We start from the raw sequence: 21,378 nt of genomic DNA, 5'->3' as shown, positions 1-21,378 counted from the left end.
ACATAATTGATAATGTGTTTAATAATTTTTTATCAATATACATGTTTGTCATATAAAACGAAATGTTATGCCTTAATACCTATAATATAACGTTTGACATTTATATCAAATTCTATATCATATCATTATAAAAATTCTAAGTCTTTGACAAGGAACAAGATATGTATTCTTGTAGTTACTGCATGTTATTTCTAAAATGTACATAGAAAGCTTTTATAGCATTTTACACAAAGAACGTAATGTTCACTTCTTGCAAGCCGCTTGACTCGCTGTACCAATATAAATTCGGGTTCTACGGCAATATTTCACCAAGATGTCATTTTTAGAGTATTGAGATTTCAGGTACTTTAAATTTCAAATTTCAAAGATTTATCATGATTAATGTCGCTAGAAGAGCATAATTATCAAAATGGTTGTAAGAAATCAAACATTTGATTCATAAAAAAACTATTATTATTTAGAAGGACTTTTGATATTCCAATTCCGTTATTTAGAAGGACTTTTGATATTCCAATTCCGTTATTTAGAAGGACTTTTGATATTCCAATTCTGACTAGGAAACTTAAACATTACTGTGATTGATGGATGTCTACAGTTTATGTTCAAGAAGCTGAAATATACAACTATGATCAAAGTTTCAGTAGAAATAAATTGCAAGGTTGAAACGTTACATGCGCAATTTCCATTTTACGTTCCACAAAATACTTGTTCTTTGCAAACAAACTAATAAAAAAGTGATTAAAACGTCATTTAAACTACATGTTCGTGATGGAATTGAATCAGTGAATAGCAATTATCCCACAGAGCAAATATGAACAATGACATAATTTGCGACGCCGTAAACTGAAATAGGCCAATTAAAACTGTAATCAGTTTAGTTAAAAAGTATTGATAAATTTCAAAATGTGAAAACGACATCCGTTACTAACGAAGATATTTGAGAAAAAAAGATGCTGATATAATCATAATTGGCTGAAAACTGCTATGTAATCGTTCATGGAAGTATTGTTACAAAAGGTTATTGTTTAACGAAAACATGATAGAAAGGAAACACTATAGCCCAAGGACTAATAGAGCATTGTATTATTCATGTCAAAATGAGTCCAAACGGTGATTTCATAAATATAAGCAAATAAAAAAGAAAGAACAGATGTTGATCAGAACAATAAAAAAACCCTTGAATATTCTTGAATTAAACGTTTATGAAAAGTATTCCGGTATTCCGGTATCTGTGTTATATAAGCACAGATATGGCGGTTCAGAAACTTTGCACGGCTAACACATTTTCAATATAACTTGAACTATAACGGTTTCAAATTTTGATTGAGTAAGAAAAATATGTTTATATTATCAACGGCTTACTGCTCAATTTATTAGGTTGATATTGATCTGTTCAATTGTTTTAAGATAGTAATCATAACTTTTTTTTTAATTTGATCATGAGGCGTTGATGTACATTGAACCGACGGCTTTAAAGTTTTTTTAAGCTAAATAACAAATAATGACAAAATAATTACCTGACATGACATATCGCAACTTCCGGTAGTTGAAAAGTCCTCTGTTGGTATGAAGTACCACAACTGAAGAAGCATTTTGATTTATCATTATGTTTTAAGATAGATCAAGATGCTGCTTTACCTGTAGCATCTCAATTAAAATACGCCGTTGTCAAGGTATAAAGCTGTAGGCTAAAATGCTTCCATGATCACAACAAGCAAAACAGTTCTAGTGGTCACATTTGATTTTGGAATAAGGGACTATATATACTAGTACTGAACATTATTGCTTGGATTTATTATACTATTTAGTGCTCGTAAATACATCTAAGAATAATTCATTATAGAATGTTTATGTACTTAGATGTTTCATTCAGTTCCAATTTCGTTCAGTATAAGAGTGCTTTGAATACTTATACAACTAGTGCATTTTGGAACAAGGATCGTAGCTCATACATGTGGGATGATCGGCCTATGTAACGCCTAAACTGTCTGATGAGATACACATTTGTTTACGTGTTGTCAACTTTATATTACTTGCTGTGGTTTAATAATGACACGTGGTCATCTTGTATTTACGTTATGTAGGTACATCTTTACATTATGTCGTTTTGTCTTTACGTTCTGTCATTTCGTCTTTACGTTATGTCGTTTTATGATTGCGTTATGTCAACATATATTTACGTTATGTGGATTTATCTTTACGTGCAGTGATTTTCTTATAACGCGAGGTCGTTTCATCTTTACGTTATGTCGATCTCTAAATACTTTATGTGCATTTTCTTTTCACGTGATGTGGTTTCTTCTTTATGTAATGTGAACCAAAATTTCATGATGAAACCACATCACGTAAAAAAGAAATCACTGCACGTAAAGAAAAGAAAATGCACACAAAGTATTTAGAGAGCGTCATTACGGAAAGATGAAACAACCTCACGTTATAAGAAAACCACTGCACGTAAAGATAAATCCACATAATGTAAATATATGTTGACATAATGCAACCATAAAACGACATAACGTGAAGACAAAAGTACAGAACGTAAAGACGAAATGACAGAACGTAAAGACAAAACGACATAATGTAAAGATGTTCCTACATAACGTAAATACAAAATGACTACATGTAATTATAAAACCACAGCAAGTAATATAAATTGACAACACGTAAACAAATGTGTATCACATCAGACAGTTTAGGCGTTCCATTTCGGTCGATATTTTCTAATTTTACATTTAATATGACGAACCTAAAACCTGTAAACGCTGATTTGTTAACCGCCCCAAAGACGTTGACAGTAAACACAGTTATTTTTTTTCATCTATATAACCTTACCCTTAACCAATGCCAATTTTAATTGATATTGTAAACTTTAATATAAGACTACCAGTGTTAAATGGATCAGCAAATGGAAATATATAACGTCAGTAAAGAGATGTTTATAAAGAAAAGGGATACTTTTAGTTTATTATCATTAATAACTTTACCTTTTATCTTAATACTATCCTTCAACGTAATTATATAAAGTATAAATTGTACCTATTGATTTTAACTTGTGTGACTATTAAGATTATGAGTTGATAAAGAGTAAATGAATTAAATCGTTGAAAGGCTTTCTGTTCCAAGATGGTTGCACTATAAAATCCTTTACTTATTATTTATACTCGATTGAAGTCAATGTCCTTAATTAATCTAATGCTTTGTATCTGCCTTTTCATCTCAACGGGACGTTTTGCTTTAATAATGTGTCATAATAATCTGCATATTATACATTATTCAACGTTTGAACTCAACTCTTTTGTCCTAGTCAATCATTAGCATCAAAACTGTGATAAAATGCTTTGCATATTAGTATAGGAGACGGCTTTACCAGAAATTTGGGTTTTATTTTTCGCATTACTAAAATATTTATAAATGTTAACAGCTCTCCAGCTAAGATTCATGCAAAATGTGACACATGGTTGGGAAGCCAACATATTTTTATTTTTGATATTTTGTTGAGTAAACAGAAAATATCATGTAGGTTTTCATATACTTTTGTTCTTAAGATATATTAATAATATAGAATGTGCTGCAGAATTTAAAACTAAGGGAGATAATTCTGTAAATAACACTTAAATACAATAGAAAGCATTGGATTTTCAATGTGAATTATTTCCTAAGAGCAGAAAGATTTGAATTAATAATACATTTCATCATATAGACCTATAAAAGAACTCAATAACAAAAATAAAAATGTGTAGCCTTTTTAAGGGTGTATCACATGTTACAGATTTTGCATGATTCTTACAAAGACTACTACTAAAAATATCTAAAGATGGCATTACTGAGAACCACGTGTTCACTTTTCGTAGAATATTATGAGATCCTCTTGAATTACAGCTTTATTATCATAATTTTAAACTACACATCAGACATTATTTCTTAGCGTTTATAAGCATTTGGAAAGACAGGTTAGTTCTTGATAGACAATCCTTTTTCCGTGATTGTTTATAATGTAAAATACAATAGGCAACCGACTTAGGCCACGACACAAGATATGTTGACGATATCATTTGGTAGGCTTATAATTGACGCGATGCATGTACAAATTGACTGGAAAGGGTTGTTTTCCATGGGTTATATTGAAATGATTCACATTTAATTTTTTGAAGTATGCATGCATGGATTCACTTCAAGCGCAAAAATGTGTAGACCACGCATACATTTGTTGTGCAAAATTATTTAAAACAGTATTTTAGTTTTTCAATCTATTATTGGTAGTGATACATATAATGAGAATATGTATGGCGTATATGTCAGAGGGACAATAACTACTCCGAGATGAAAATGTCAACCCAAAACCGCCCATTGGCCTTCAATGAACGACGAGGAAATCATCATATCACAAGGCAGGTTACAGCTGGCCCCAAACATCATTATGCACATGTACAGCAAAAGAGTTGCCCCTAAATATTAAAGGGACATAAAATAAAAACTAAAGATGAAAACGAAACAAGACATACTGAGGAAAGAAATCAGGGACAGGTGCAAACAATGCGACGGGGTTAAAACACTTTGGTGTGATTACAACCTACTCCCTTTAAAATCTGGCCACTGTGGAAAGATAGTACACATTTGAACACACCTAAAAATGCTGTAATCATATCAAATGAAGTCCAATTAAAGCAGTTCTTACTTTTTTTGTACCTAAAATAATCAAAAACAATTCGAACAAATATTCACATCCCAATTTATTAAATGATCATTTCATAAGATATGCGAATTTTTGTTTAATGAGATTAAGTGGAAGTGTAGTGTATAAAGTTGTAAAATCAAAACTTTGAACAGAATCGAAAGATCCCACTTGAGCATGTAATTTATAAAACACTTAAAGCGGGTTTTTAACACTCAAAAAGCAATTAATTCCACTATTTTCATAAGCTTTGTTACAAAAACGTGTTTTTCTACAATATTGAGCGCACTAGTTAGTGAAAGGAAAATGTGTGGTTGTCGTTGAGCAACGATTTGAATAGGAAATGAATCTATATTTAAAAGGTGATTTGTGAAGTTTGGGAAGTAAGTACATAGTGGGAATTTCCAAGCTACTAGACTCAGCTTGTGAAGAGGTTGCGACGGGTTTGTGTTTGTTCACAATTTCACTTTCTGCAAACTTAGTCAGTTAGAATGTTAGTGAATTCATAATTTCTTCTTGTAGAATTTCAATATAAAACTTCCGACAAAAAACAATAATATTATTTGCAGCTTTGTCAGCAAGAACAAAACAATTCCTTGCTGAGCTCTTTCATTTTTGTTTTATTCAGGAAATACGGTCTTTATGTTGTTTATTGGGCATAAAGTGTTCCTCGAAATGTTTTAGTCGGATGTCAACTATTTTTATAACTGTTTTGAAGAAAGAATTTAATGCTTCATTGTCTACATTCTCACATTTTATCCATTTTATACCATACGGATGGAGTCCTGGATGATGTTACTACATTTATTCCAATTGATAGCGACGGGAGAACGATACTTAGGTCCCTTTGGAGGAAATGTTTTCAACTCTCGGACTTCAGATTCAAGTTTAAAAGTTATAACATGGGGACTGAGACCATAAATATATTTTGAGTTACTTTAAGTCCAAGGAATGGGCATATTTTCTCAATGTTCACATCTCTGCATAATTCACTATAATTAAAGACATGTTTACGGGTCGGGTTTTACACCCATATTGAAAAGCGTCCGTTTGTATCATAACTGATACAAAGGCCATGTTAAAAAGAATATTTATTATTAAGAATAGGTTAGTACTATATTTTAACCTTGGCAATCTGGTGACAAAAAACTATGCAAAGATAGCAAAAATTGTGGAAAGCTAGCAAATAATTTCAAAGAAAAAGTATTTCAGGGTTTTAAAGACCGTATTCTGTCTAAACGAACCACAGATCAAATGATGTTAACTATTTGGAGATATAATGAAGCGATATCAAGTAATGAAAAAAATGCTATCATCATATTGGTCGACAATATTATGCGGTTGCTAAAAGCTATCTTCAGCGAAGACCTGACTTTAAGAACTGTTTCGTCTTCGTCTAATTTCAATTTTTGTCATCAAGTTTTAGCATTACTTTTTGGTCAAGCGGTCGTTCGGAATGTTTCGAGGGGATGAAGGGATACATTTAATGATGCTTTTGTAACTTTACATATTAAAGAGCCACTCCCGAAAATTTGTGCATTTATTTATCAAAATATAAAAAAATCTACGTTTCCTATGGTCACCAAGGGTTATCATTAGGGACATTGCAATATTCTGAAACATAGGCGTCTCGGAATAAAAAAAAAAACTAGTTCATTTAGGAAAAACATAATGTGAATTTGAGTTTGGTTATATACATGTTAGAATAACATTGCTACATACTTCGCTAATCCAGTATATTTGTCGCTTCTGAGTCAGTCGAAGACAGATTTATTCGGATGTGGGATTTTCTCACCGTTCTCTGTAGGTCTGTCTGTCTTTGGCTTTGTTATTCACTGTTTGAACGGGTTGTTATCACTTTGACACATTTTTGTTTTCACTCTCTATCCTTCAATCAATTATACTAATAATTTGTTTTTCTTCTATACTTGACCGATAGACGAAAGAACGATGTACTGCCTTTAAACAAGAAATATTTGTCTTTTTCAAGATAAAGAATTTGAATACATGTTTATGAGGTCAGCATAGATAAACGTGTCTTGATTCAAATGTTTAACAAGACACGCAGTGTTGTCCGCTCAGTATGATAAATCTGTAATTTATAGTTTAAGCCAAATGCATCATTAAAGATAAAACTAGCTGGCAACAACAAAATAAATCACAGGATGATAGATAATATGCAGTTCAATGTAATCGATGTTTGATGAATGTCAGTTTATATGAAGTACAGATCCGTGTAAATTTTAGATAATCAAATAGCAGTGAATCAACACAACTACCTGACTATCTACAACGTACACGATCTGTATTTTATATTAAGAGAGAGAGAGAGGTATACAGAAAGGCCTATGTAGTTACTTAAAAATAAAGCATATAAAAACCACAAATTATCTTTTGGTCAAACGAATTAGCAGCTCAAATCACTTCTACCATTGACAGTTAAGGCTTTTTTTTTTTTATAGTTTTAAAGTTGATAGATTGGAACTTAAAACACTTAAATCATTGTTTTGACACTCTGTGTTGACGACTTTATGGCACTTAAAAAATGTTTAAATGCACCACAAAATTGGTCTTCTCTATTCTAGGTTCCTATTTAACCTGTAAACAATTAGATGGTTTCACAAATCTCCCCCTTCTACTTGTGCTTTATTTCTACATGTAGGTCTGTTGCGTTTATTGAATAAACTTAAGGGATTTGTCTCCTGCATGACTTTTACACAGGCATTAACTAATGACTGATGGTTCGCTTTATATCTGTTATGTACGGTATCTATCAAATATATATCTATGATTTTTCATGAAGCAAAAAAGAAAGAATTGATGACACCGACTATATAATTTAATAGTTATTGCATTGGTAATGGACATATATCACTGCACGGTAACATATGTGAAGAATAATTTGACTGCACATATTGAATTTCGATAAAGATTGATCGTAGTCGCGCAAACAAATATAATTACCTAAATGCATCTAATTATAATAACTTGTTAAACATGTGAGTAGATCACCAAATATTAAGAAGCAGTCTTTGTAAGAATCATGTAAAATTCTGTAAAATGGGATACACCCCAAAAAGTCTACTCAATTGTTTTGTGACTAAGTTGCTTTAAAGGCATATAAGTTGAAATTTATAATTATTCATTCCGATCTGCCTTCTGCTCTGTGGAGAATCCAAATTGAATATCCAGACAGTTTCCATTGTAATTTAGTGTCATACAGAGTAATTTCCCTTAATTTCGAATTCTATAGTACATTATATAAAATATTTAAGACCTAAGAGCACGGGTTATATGAAAAACCACATGTAAATTTATGTTAACTATAACAATGTTGGCAAAAATATGTAGGTTTTCCAACCATGTATATCATTTTGTATGATTCTTAGCTGGAGTGCTACTTAACATTATAATTTGATTTGTACGTCAATTGTTGAAATTTGTGCTTTTGCAGGTCGAAATTTCTGCGGTTTGTCAAAAAAGTGTATTTAATTTCTTTTTAACATAATTTGTTGTGGTCTTTTTTAGTACTGGCAGAAGGTAAAAAAAATAATAATTGAACACATACTAATTCATTTTTGCAGTCCCTTTGTTTCTGCAAAAATGAGAAATAAAACACAACAAAGCAAAAATGAAAACAAAACAAAACAAACACAAAAACGGTATGTTGCATACAACCGATAACGCCAACTTCAAAGGACCATAAACAGACATTATAAAACGATTTGTCGTAAGAATTAAAATAATCATTGTTTAGTGCAAAATTTTGTTTTACATCAAATCGATCTGTAACAGTTATTTTGCATTTCATGCAGAATACATGTTAACGGGTTTCTCTTTTACTTTTGGAACAATTTGTCACAATTTGTACTGATAGCATCTGCTATTTTTCAACAATAAATGACAATTCAAAGTGTGATTAAATGGTTCGCAGGACGCAGCATGATATGAATGCAGATGTTAACCTTTAACAGTAACTAATAGAAATAAGTATTTCATACAAAGTTACTGAAAACGCTTACCAACCCATTTTGGTATTAAGTTATTAAAATTTAAGAGACACAAACCCAATAAGTACCAGTCCACATAAAATCAAGACACTGCAAATCGGTAAATTGGTTTATGGTGTAGAAAAACCCACCAAACAAACAATGCTTTTTCAGGACACATGGGCTATATTTTCAGATAATAATAATTATTTCCGTATTCAGATCTGCACTTTTGAAAAAACCATACATTTATCGCCCAATAAAACCAACCAAATAAAACCAAATCAAAAACGATAACTCTTGCAAGATGTGCCAACTTCATGTACAATCTATATAAATTTTATCTCAAAAGGGGAATATCCAAATGAAAAACTAGGATTTCTTATGTGATCAGTAACTATTTCTGAACAAGAAATAGAATTCAAGTCGGTGGGTTATTGACATGCATGAATCACCTCCTGTCTGATTTTTATAAAGATTGATATTTAAAACAATAAAAACCTTCCGTTTATGGTACTGAACCTCATGGTACAATTTCATAGGGATGCACACACCTTTAATAACAAGAGGGAACCAGACACATATTTTACCTTTCTTATTTCTTAAAGATGATGTAATCTCCCAAAAAAACAAAATAAGCATGTCCTTAAGTAGCAGTTTCATAGAGATTCTCAAATATTTACGTACGTTATGTTGTTGAGTTTTCTAAAATGTTTTCTTTTGGCCTTTTATATGTATTTGGCTCCTTAAGTGAACAATAACATCAAGTAAAAACGAACAGTGACGACGAGACAAACAACGTCTTCGTCATACAATTATACAATTTCAAAATAAATGTATGATATTTGTCATATTTCGTAAATTGAAAATTTGAGTTTAACTTTCTATTTTTGAATTTGTTTTAGCTTTTGTTTTAATGCTTTAATATTTCTTAATATTTGTTGATTTGCAAAATAAAATGTACATGTTGGTTTTGTCCGATGCAGGTTAGACTATAATAGATGTTACACAAGCATTGCAATCCTGACAGTATACAAAACACATTTGTTTTTGTTTATGCTGATACATGCATCTGTCAACACACGTGAATGACTTATTTCGGTCATGATATTTTATTCAGTTTAAAGTAGTTTATACTCTGACACAAATCAATCTATATTATAGATATCGAAATTCTGGTTATAAAACACAATATACTATTTCACAAATTGTAATTGCCATTCAGCTTTAACTGTATTGCTGTCGTCATAAAGACGTTGTATTTTTACGTTGTCGATAAATGAAAATATTTAATGGTCGCTTTGACATTTAGGGTTGGTATTGAACTATTTTTGATGATGTTTACCAAAAAAAAAAATGATGGAACAGTTATTAAAACTTGAATGCAATTCAAATTACATTTGTTTAAACTAAGATCAATATAGCGAGAAATCCAGGGGCTACAGCAACTAAACTTAATATTACGTGATGAACCCTTGGATGCAAACATCATTAACAGGCATTCCAAGGACATGCAAAGTATATATAATATTTCATTTTTGATTTGTAATACGTATTTATGGGCCATTTTACATCATTACGTCTGTTAATTCCAATTTAAAATGCGAAATTGCTTGAAAAGCATTTAACATTTCAACAATATGTAATTCATTTTATTTTGAACTTAAATATAACAACAGATATCAATTAAATCCTCATTTCATGATGTTTGTATATGCTGTCGCCTCTAAGATCTACACATGCATAGCTAAAATGAAATTATGTCATCTACTTCTCAATGTAATTAAATCTCGTGAGATTCAGATATTCGCTAGTATTGAATGTTACCACAACTGTCATTTTTTGTACGATATGAAATCGTTGCATCAAGATATAACAAAATGTCCTCGAATTCAAAATTACCAAGTAATGCATCTGTTTCACAAATCGTTTTTTTGCATGGAATTTGAGAAACTATTGAACTTATCTGCAAACTTTCTTCAGGAATCTATAAAACGTATACAAAAAATATAAAATGCCTAGAAATGTTGTAAATTTGCTGTTATTTTGTCTTCCAATATGCCATTAAATAAATATGCATTATCAAACCTGAAATTTTAAGAATTAAGCTATTAAACTCTTAAAACTAACCTGATTCACTTCCAAGTCCTCGCAGTATCTATAATTTAAACTGTTTCCAGAGAAATCAATATGAAATGTTTTACCAAATAAAACGAACAAGTTTTTTTAAAAATATTTCTAAAAACATACAATCAAATGAGCTTCAACAGAATACTGAAATGAAATGCTTTACTTAATCCTGTCTCAATTACAATGTTCATCAAACTGTCCATATTTGGTAACTGTATCTTAGTTTTTCAATATTGAAATTGAATTCGTGTAAGGCAATCATAAAATTGCATCGTGATTTGAATGTGCATATAAATGCATATATGGAAACACATAGAACAAGGCGATAAATAAACGAGTTGTTTGAAGAAAGGAATTTGGTCCCAGGTTTGTTAAATATCCAAAAGAATAATCAAATATTCATCTATTCCTGAAACACTTAAGAAAAAAATGTAAACTGTTCAGTTACTTATGCAAGCTTCATTTATACCCTTAAACACAGGGTATTTGGATAATATGACATGTGACGTGGATTGACAGGGGATTGAAGTTCATTTATTCTTGTATACAGTTTATCAAGGGAGTTGAAAACAATGTTTCAACCGATTGATAAACAACTTGACAGAAAGTTTTTATGATTGTTCTTCAGTTTTATAATTTTGTGTTAACGTCTTGTAATCGTCAAAAAGACTGCCATATTTAATTGGCAACAATTTTGGAAAATTGTAAATGTTCTGCAAATACACAGAAAGCTATCAGGTTAGTCAATTATCTATATTAACACCGAAACTGTCCGAACTCCAAACATTTCAAGATAGCTGACAGTTCAGAATCGGATTAATAACAATAAAAGTTTACTAGGATGCAACATTAACTTATACTTTGATCGTTTTTATTTAAAAAGAATGTCGTTAGCAATTTAAACTAGTTCATGATGATTTTTGAGCCACACTTTTATTCGGGTCAAAGGTAAATCAATTACAAACCTATGAATATATGAAAAAGTATTTATCGACAATTTGGAAAGTGTAAGCAATTCCGAAGAAAGTGTATTTTTTTTTTACAAGAAAATAGACCAGTTACATGAAAAACGAAATAGTATTCGGATATATAAGAATTGTATCCACATTTCCATAAACTAATCACCTAACCACATTTTTACAGGATGCCCATGATCCATACAATATAAAAATGGGAGATGTGAAATAATTGCAAATGAGACAGTCATCCACAAAAAGCCAATAACCGAATACTTAACTTCTACAGGTCACCGCACGGTCTTCAATGATGGACAAAACCCATACAATAAAGCAAGCTGTAAAAGCCTCCAAAATAAATGAAGTGAAACTTTCCATAAAAGACTAAATCCGACCTAATCTATGAGGAAAACATAAACCGAATATTAGGGAACACACAAAAAACAACAAAAACCACTTGACTACAGGTTACTGGCTTGGGACAGGCACATACAGTATTTGGCGGGGTTAAACATGTTTGTAATGCTCAAACCCCCCTTAACCTACAACTGTGGTGGGAAGACAGAGATCCGAAACGAACTATAAAACTTTGTTGAATTCGGATTATACTGTTGAGATCGAGTTTAGTGAAAATATATCATAAAATGTCTAGGTAAAACAAGGTCTTCGTGCAAATGCCAAGATGAAAGCAATAAATAAAAATGTATAATTTTGACCATATTTGTTCAATGATGTAGTGTATATACATAGTTTGTAACTAAACAGGAAACTTATAATTCAAGATAGAATTTGCTTCAATCTTTTACTTCCAGTTTATTCACTTTATGAGACCTTTTGTAAAGCATACAAAACAAATTAGTTTATTCAATAATAAAAGACTTGAACTTTCTTCACCTCTTACATAATTCAATAAACGAGAGCTATGTTGTTTTGATTAGTTCCGTCCATTTACTGCAAGCATTTCTATCCTTCTTGAAAATTAAATTATCGATTTGTAATCAATTTGAAAACATACATATGGAGCTGATACCAGGTTTAATTGCGATCAGCTATCTTTAATTAACCCGAGGTTATCTTCATACTATGAGGACCATTAAGACGTATGGTATTATGGTTACATGTACCATTGTAGCGACGTTGTTTAATCCTTTATTGGTTTTGCTCTTCATACGGTAAAAATAAAGCTTTTCTATTTTCTAATTGTTTCGTGGATCAAGTTAATAGTGTTAAAGACAAAAAATCAGACTTAGGCCATTTTGTTTCATGCAGGTAGCTGTAGTATAAAAATATATGTATACGCCAGTTGAAAGAAGATAAACCTTTTATTTGTGTAAGACAACAAAAAAAACTTGTATTTACATTTTTCCTTCATTCTTACAGTCTGGTTCTCTTTACTTAACCTTCTTGGTGCCGGGCATTTTTTTTTCTTTTTTGTAATTACTCATGAAACACTTTATGTATATTATACTGACGATAACTGTTAACGTTATATTGAACGTCTTGATGGAATGCAATACAAACATCACATTGTAATCTATAATGCTCACTCTGATACTTGTTTAACTCTCTGTCAACACCTTTAAACTACCATTAATTTGCAAGATAATAAACAATCACTATTAAAAAAAAACCAAATCAAATACGCATGGTATTGAGTTTAAAGAAAAACCGACAGATTTAGGAAATGAGAATGTACCGTAACGTATTACTTTGAAAATTTGGTAATTGAAATGACGATGACGCCCATAATTTAATAAACGACGATCCTGAAAAGCAGACTACCAAACTGATCAAAACAATACACATTCCCATAGTGTCTTCTACTGATCATTCTAATTATTTTTTTCTTTTGAATCTTTTGATTGTCAACAAGAGTCATATGGTTTCTACTTGCTTATCATTAGCTGGAGAACAATTAAATAATCCTCATAAATCATATTAATTGCATACAGAAATGGAAACTTTGACTATCTGATTGATAATTTGTACTGTATGAAATATCTACGCATACTTTGATAATGCAATTTCGTAGATGCGAGTTATCACAATTCAATAGCTAAACTTTTTACTTCTGTACGCCTTGTTCATTATCTTATTTCATATAATTGTATTAAACAAACACATATTTTAAACGGAACAGGAATGGAGGTTTCAATCATTAGTTGATGCGATAGTATGGGAAAGTTAACATAACATGCTTAAATTGATAAAAAGTTTCGTTCTATCTTACATAAAAATAAATGTTGCCTTTGAAATCAGTGAAAAAATGTCGACAATTTGCACTAATTATAAAGTACATGTCAGAATGCCACTACATGTGTCTAAACAACCCAGAAATCAGCCCTAACAATCAATTACATATATATTCAATGATTTTTGCAATTGATTGTAAAGATCATCAGAAAAGCCTGGAAAACAAAATCAATAACCAATTTTAACACGACAAATAATACAACTTTGAGACAGAGTCAAAAAAAATTTACGGACATTACTTTCCGATATTTCGAGCAAGTAATCAGATGTAAATTTCAAACGTCCTTATATCGTCTCCCTCAATATGTCGGTCGTTGGAATAAATACACTGTAACATTTCTCATTATGAGCTAAAAACTAGAAGATTGATTAAGAAACTGGTTTTCCTAATTTCAGAATATGCTAACAGAAATATTTCATGGTAACTTTAAAACGTAATTCCTTATGAACATATATTTGTTTCTTTCACGTTCATTCATTGCAATGCCTAAGGAAAAGGATACCAAATGTTTTAGCCATAACCCTATATAAAGTACAAAATGTAGTATTAAGAAATACATAATTTATCATTAGATCTAAATCCTCTGTCCTTGATATTAGGTCACAACACCATCTACCGAACGGACTATTTTGAGCTAAATGATTTAGCTCCGTATTCACAATATAACTCCACAATATTTGAGTATTTTCGAAAATGTGCGAACACTGTCTTCTTAACATTTAAATTAAAAAGATAATAAAAAATAATAACTTTGCATTGTCTTGTACTTTCATTATTATAAATATGAAATATTTACGATTTTAAAGTTTTCATACTGATTGAAAAAAAAAACCATAACATCGAAAAAACAAAAAAAACAAAAACAAAACCGCTAAATTTATCAGGTTCTATCAGGACGACTTTATAGTGAAATGTAAATATGCATTCACCACGGAAAATTAACATCATTTATATCGTTTTATTTACAATACATCTTGCCAAAGTCCATTCGAAGGGTCATATAATCAAATGACTATGGATGTATAAATAATTCATTGTCAATAAATCAAAGTGAAGAATTGATACCAGCCAATATGGAGACAGGAAAGCCATATGCTTAGGATTCTTTTCTTTTTAAAATGAAAGCCGAAATAGGTCTAAATGCATTTTCAACGGAATTACTAAATAACTTTATATCGCATTCGTACGTTTTTGCTACGATGACCCAAAGTGAAAATGTAAAGCAAATATAATACTATAATCTGCAGAAATCTTACTTAAAGTCAAATTTTGTTTTCATAGGTAAATCAAATCATATGTAAATATATATATATATGATTCCCTGACAATGTATGCAGTCTAAACCTACCTTAACAAACTATATTCCATTTACCATAGCAAAACCTATGAGCTAATGTTTTGTACATTCAGTTTTTTTCTCTCAGGAAACCGACTTCAGTGTGATCTGGAACTCGTTCAATATTCCATTAAAATTTAAATGACGTTTTTGCTTAACATCAATTAAAGTCAATCCAGCGTAAAACTAAATAAATCCGAACATTTTGTATGCGTCAGCCTTCTACTTTCTCAGCAGCTATAAAGCTCCGAAATAAAATTGTTATTGCTCATATAATTGTCATTATCTAGCACATTTATTAAGCAATAGAAATTAATACTTCGGCATGTGAATATATGCAATTACTTTCTACGACTTTCCAGTTAATGGAAGCCCCTTGGTTGATAGATGTTCATTACAGTATTTCAATTGAAGACTTTCCGATATATAAGCAAGAACAGGATCTTGTGATTAGTTGTAATTCAATATTTGTAGATGTTTGCCAGGCGAAGTTGACTGTCTCTGACCAATTATACGTATCACGTGTTATATGCTTAGTGGGAATTTAGCAGACTCTTTGTGATTAGCATATTTTAACAATTGATCTTTGTGAAGCGCCAAAGGCTTTCCTATTTGCCAGTGTTTATATTATTTACATATACAGATTACATTGTTTTAAAGGAGACTTCTAACTCCTAATAGGAAACGAAAACGGTGGTTACACGTGGTGTATGTTTGAGTCCTGATGTTTCATCAGAAACAAAATAATGCGGCTTCAAAGGTGTCAAGTTGGGCTTATTTGGACTGTGAGATATATATTGCCATATTTTCAAAACGTTCTATGAACGTCTCTGTTTTTGTATAAATACCAAATGGAATATAGGATTCTTAATTTGTAAAAAAACTCTGATTTTTGTTTTTGTCTTTTTAATCAGAGACCACAGAAAACTGAACTGAAAGCGTAAATAATTTGTTTTGTTTATAAACATGATAAAATATAAATAAATATGTAAAAGCAATGTATGCATACCTGAAACGAATCCAAGGAGATTGGGATGTAGGAGCCGCCCCCCAGTGCTCAAATAATTTGGTTCATATTAAAAACAAAAACAAAAACAAAACAAAAAATAGAGTAAAGATATTAGCATTTATGATAAGGTTAACGTATACCAATTCAAGTATGCAATTCCTAATGTTTGCTCAATGTTTAGTAACCCTAAAGGTACGTGTATACATCCAGATATATGGCATTTTGTATGTACATCACGTTCAATGGCGTAGTTTAATGGAGAACCTACTTATAGAACCAAGTAATACGTTTAATACTAATTAATTGAACAACAGCTTCAACAAGTCGTTTAACATATTTTACGAAATGTACATGTACGTATTGATTATAAAAGAACTGAAAATAGCCGAATGTTATTTGAAGATACATATGTAAAATATGCAAACATTCGAACGATGATATTTGGCTCAAGAGTTATCCCATTGGAATGATTTATATTATGATTTATATTACTGATTAAGTGTTAAATGGTGTACTAATGATATAAGGTATAATATTTTTTTCGTTCTTATGCAAGGTAGAATTCAGTACAAATTAATATATTAATTCTACTAAAGCCAACTTTTGTTGACATATGTTATTTCAAAAATACATTGTCTATTCGGTATACACAATGTTACCACTGCTGTAAATACTGCTAGATGGATTCAGTGCATTCGTGCCTCCAGATGTTAAAAGTTAAAACTTGATTTTATAATATGATAACATATATTTTTTTTCATCTTTGCAAATATATACACAGGAATAGAATCCTTCTATCAAATGATTAAAAGTTCAAAGTCGAAACTTGATTGACAACATATATTTTTTAATCTTTACACAAATATACACAGCAATAGATTTATTCGATCAAATCATTGAATGCCTTTGATTACTGAATGTCTACTTAATAGTTTGTTAATTTGTGTATAAGTCAACATGACAATATCATTGATATATTTTAAAATCAGTTCGTAGCAATCTAATTTGCTTTTATTTATTAAAGACACCCGATCATCAACTAGTCGTGATAACAGTAAAACATGTATAAAATAAACCTGTCAAAATCGGGCAGTTTTTCTTTTGCCTTTAACATTGTATTTTAGAAATGCATGAATTGAACACCTGTCTGCCTAGAATGAACAAAATTTCACTTATGATAGTTTTCAATTTTGTACTTTGAAATAGCAAAAACTTTGCTGTTCGAGTCTTATTGGCCAAACAGTATCATATACATTTTGCAAGATACAATACAAGGTGGGTAAGAAGACATTTAATTATTTCTCTACAATAGTTAATTTTGAATTGATAGTGCATTGGTATCAAATGGATATAGCATTGATTTGATTAGCTTGTACTACAGATAATAATTTGATCGATAAAGTTGTGAAACACCAGATACAAATAAATTTTGTCTAACTTCTGATGTTCTATGTGTTCAAAATAAATAAAACGGTAATATTCATTCCTAACAAAGATATTCTACTTGATGAAAGTTGTTAGATATAACAGTAAAAATCATAGAATTAATTGATTTTGATATTCCATAATAGATGTCGTAATTAATTATTCAATGCAATATCCTATATGTATATGGTCTGATTTTCTTCTGACCTACATGTAACATAAGCATTTCTATGCCAATAGTTTTGGAATATGTTAAAAAAGCAAAAACAATAGACCAGAAAAAAAAACCAAGAAAACAAAACAAATCAGAAAAATGTTTTGTAGAGATAATCTTAAAAGTAGTCAAGTATAAAAAACAATCATCTGATTTTCAGAGTAAAAATACCGACGACTTCTAAGTCAATAAAAACTTCGACTTACCCAACATAGTGAAATGTATGCCTTCTGAAAAACTGGTATTACTGCAGTTCCACCTTTAGTTATCTCTTGAACTAGAATAAATTTGGTTAAAAACCAATTTAACTTGTTCTAGCATAAAACTAAATATATGCTCTCTTTTTGTTGGCTCACAACCACATTCTTGAAACTGAAGTGCTTCAATTTTTATTGAAATCATTATTGCCCATATAATTTTCATTATCTAGTCCATTTGTCAAAATTCAGTAGAGTAATATCAATTAATATTACGCTGTATGAATACCTGCGATTACTCTCAGTGACTTGATAGTAAATTGAAGTTCTTTCATTGATAGATGTTCACTTCAATTATTCAATCGAAGACGTATTGCTCGAAGAAAAACAGGAACCAGCATCTGATTAGGTGTAATTCAATATTGGTAGATATTGTCCTGGGAAAAAGGTTGAGGTCATAGAGAGTTTTCCCAAATTCAAGCTTCCGCAAATGTTATGATTTCTCTATTTTGTTTATTAGTGTTTCATTCTGATAGAAAGAGAAATATTATGAAGGAAGATGCGATGTCGATGATAAAGCATGAGTGTTGTATCATTAACATGAAATCGTGTATATAATAGAGGTAACATTATTCAAATAAGATGAACCTTCGTCCACAGATTGGATTAAATAAGTGTTTATTGAACCACAGAATAATTGAATAGACGGATAGCATCTGGAAACTGTACGCCTGATTATTTTAATTTGATTTGACCCTTGCAAATGATTCATTTCAAAATATAATAATTTTGCTTTTATCTGGTGTTACTTATATAGGGGGAAATCAAGGTAACCAAAGTTCGAGTGAAAATCAAGACAGGGGAAATTGACATACAAAATTAAAATCATCAAATAACCAAAATTACACGTACAATGAAATAAAATTAAATGAACAACTGGACTCCATAAAAAAACCAAAACAACTTGGAGCATAGACCAGGTATTCCAGTGGGGTAAGCGTCCTCTGCTTTTCGTAGAAATATTCGCCGAGATTTAATAAAGTCATATCCGGGGTAGACGTAAGATGCATTATTTTGGGTACATTACAGTAAAAAGGAAGACAATAATTAGAACGGAGAAGCTGATATTTATACTCCGACGGAAATTTGACATAGAAAACAGTTACACAAAAATACATCAGAGACTGACGAATAAATGAGCAATCCAGACTTTACTTAAACTAAGAGAATGGACCAGGTGTTTCAGTAGAGTGAACATCCTTCGTATACAGGAATTATTTTCTCTTATGTCAGCAGCTTAAACATTGGTCAATATACATTCCTTAACACCATAAAAGAAAAATACGTATATCTAATAGTATTTCACATATTAAATAGAAAAAATGGTTGTCAGTTTTTGTTTTATTTGTTTAATTCCTATTACTGTTCTATGAAACACTATCCAACCAATTATCTGACATTAAAAGGGTGCGTTTTATATTATGTTTCTAATTGTACATATAAAGTATTATGTCAAAATAATATTTTCAACTATTCTAAGATAAATGTTAACATCCTTTCAAACGCTCATTGTTTATTTTTAATACAATGTATATACTTCTATACGAGCATTCAGGATCTAAGACTAAAATATATGTTCAGTGTAATAAGTATGATCTATCTAAAAAGGAAGGAATGAACACATAACATTGTTACCAATTATGTTGTCATAGTGGCCACGTCCATAACTGTTTATGAAATAAAATTTTTGTCAATAATATAATTGAAAGAAAGTTAAGCTCTGAACAGAAATATGCAGCTCATAATGGCGCTAAAATAATGTGAGATATGAATACTGAAATGTTATACAATGAGACTAAAACATTGTACAAAAAACAAATGTAAATATATTAAAATATAAATTGCGCTCGTCATATAGTTTAGTTATGAGGAACCTGCTTTCGTCAAACTTAAATGATCGGTCAACAATGAACCCGATCTGTCAGTTGATTTTCGTTATCATTTTGATAGTTTTTGACATATCATGTTAAAGGAAACAACATTTAGATGTCGAAATTTTCGATTTTGCAATATTTATATGATGGTTAATTATGAATTAACATTGAGGTAGCAGACCTAGGGTAAGGGAGGTAATCAGAATTTTAGTCACTTCAGTGTTTGAATGATTCCTAATATGCAAGCTTCAAAGTGATACTCATGTTAAAGGGAAATAATTCCCAGAAAGGGTTCAACTTCTAGAACAAAGTCAAAGATGCCAGCCCCCAGTAACAATGCTCTTTAGAAGTATTGATTAAATGTTTCAAATGGGTAAATTGAGGATTTTATATTAATAAGGTGAGAAAATCTTGAAAGGCTGCCATCTATTGCAAACCAAGATTCCTTTAGATAAAATATTCAAATTGAAATATTAAAATAATCTCTGTCACAACATGAGACAGTGCAGCTAACCAATAACCAGGCCAGTTTTATAACTCCTTAACATTTAGAATTATTTTTTTTTATAATTCCTCATAAGACTTCAAGCTTTCTCTTTTCATTTTGTTGCTTTGTTCAGCATACATTGTACAACTAGGTACAGCACTAAACTATGTTTAGCATATAAGTTTTTCCCTTCATGCAGAAGTATGAATATTCGTGTGACACTTAATTTGCAAAAGTAGTTGACTCAATCTGTGCCCGGCAATGCTCTTTCATCAATATAAGTCATCAAAATTTGATATTTGATAATCTTATTGAATATTGATATGATTTTAGTAGTAATTATTAATTATTTGAAAAATATTTCATTGCATTTTAAAAAAAAATTACATGGTAAACTTTTTTTGAAAATTGGTTTGTTGATTTGCATATGAATAGTCCATATATAATACGTTTTGTACGAAAATTGAATTATGGACTTTCTGCAAAACAGAGGTTTTTATATCAGAAAATAGCTGAAAATTACCCCCTTATTGTCATTTTGGTAAATTTAAAGCTAATTAATTCTTCTACAAAATACGTAGAATGAAATTAAATGTGATATATTAGCACATTTAAGTGAAAATGACTTAATATTCAGTTATTTATTTATTTTAAATATATTGTCAAAATAATCCTAAAATACCAGATGTTGTTCAGTTAGGCCAATGATTCAGATTTCTTAAAACAGCAATATTTTATTTCTCATTGTTCAAAATCTGCATGGTGAATTTTCTTA

The 21,378-nt window shown here is 30.4% G+C and overlaps 1 protein-coding gene across 4 annotated transcripts in view; it reads right to left on the bottom strand.

Annotated features, from left to right (window-relative positions):
* LOC148612346 (FMRFamide receptor-like) overlaps window positions 1-21,378 on the bottom strand; it is a 48,130-nt gene that overhangs the window by 8,558 nt on the left and 18,194 nt on the right. The window contains exon 1 of one of the 4 annotated variants that reach the window (XM_088593690.1): window positions 18,192-18,440. The exons of the other annotated variants lie outside the window; for them this stretch is intronic. The gene's annotated coding sequence lies outside the window, so the exon portion shown is untranslated. Of the gene's footprint in view, window positions 1-18,191; window positions 18,441-21,378 lie in introns of those variants that run through there. 4 annotated transcript variants of the gene reach the window in all.

This window comes from Perna viridis, chromosome 7 (assembly GCF_037379345.1).
Source record: "Perna viridis isolate PV_CMFRI_1.1 ecotype Kerala chromosome 7, ASM3737934v1, whole genome shotgun sequence".
Lineage (NCBI taxonomy): Eukaryota > Metazoa > Mollusca > Bivalvia > Mytilida > Mytilidae > Perna > Perna viridis.
The sequence above is the reverse complement of the archived record's forward strand: the minus strand, read 5'-3'. Positions and strand labels throughout refer to the sequence as shown.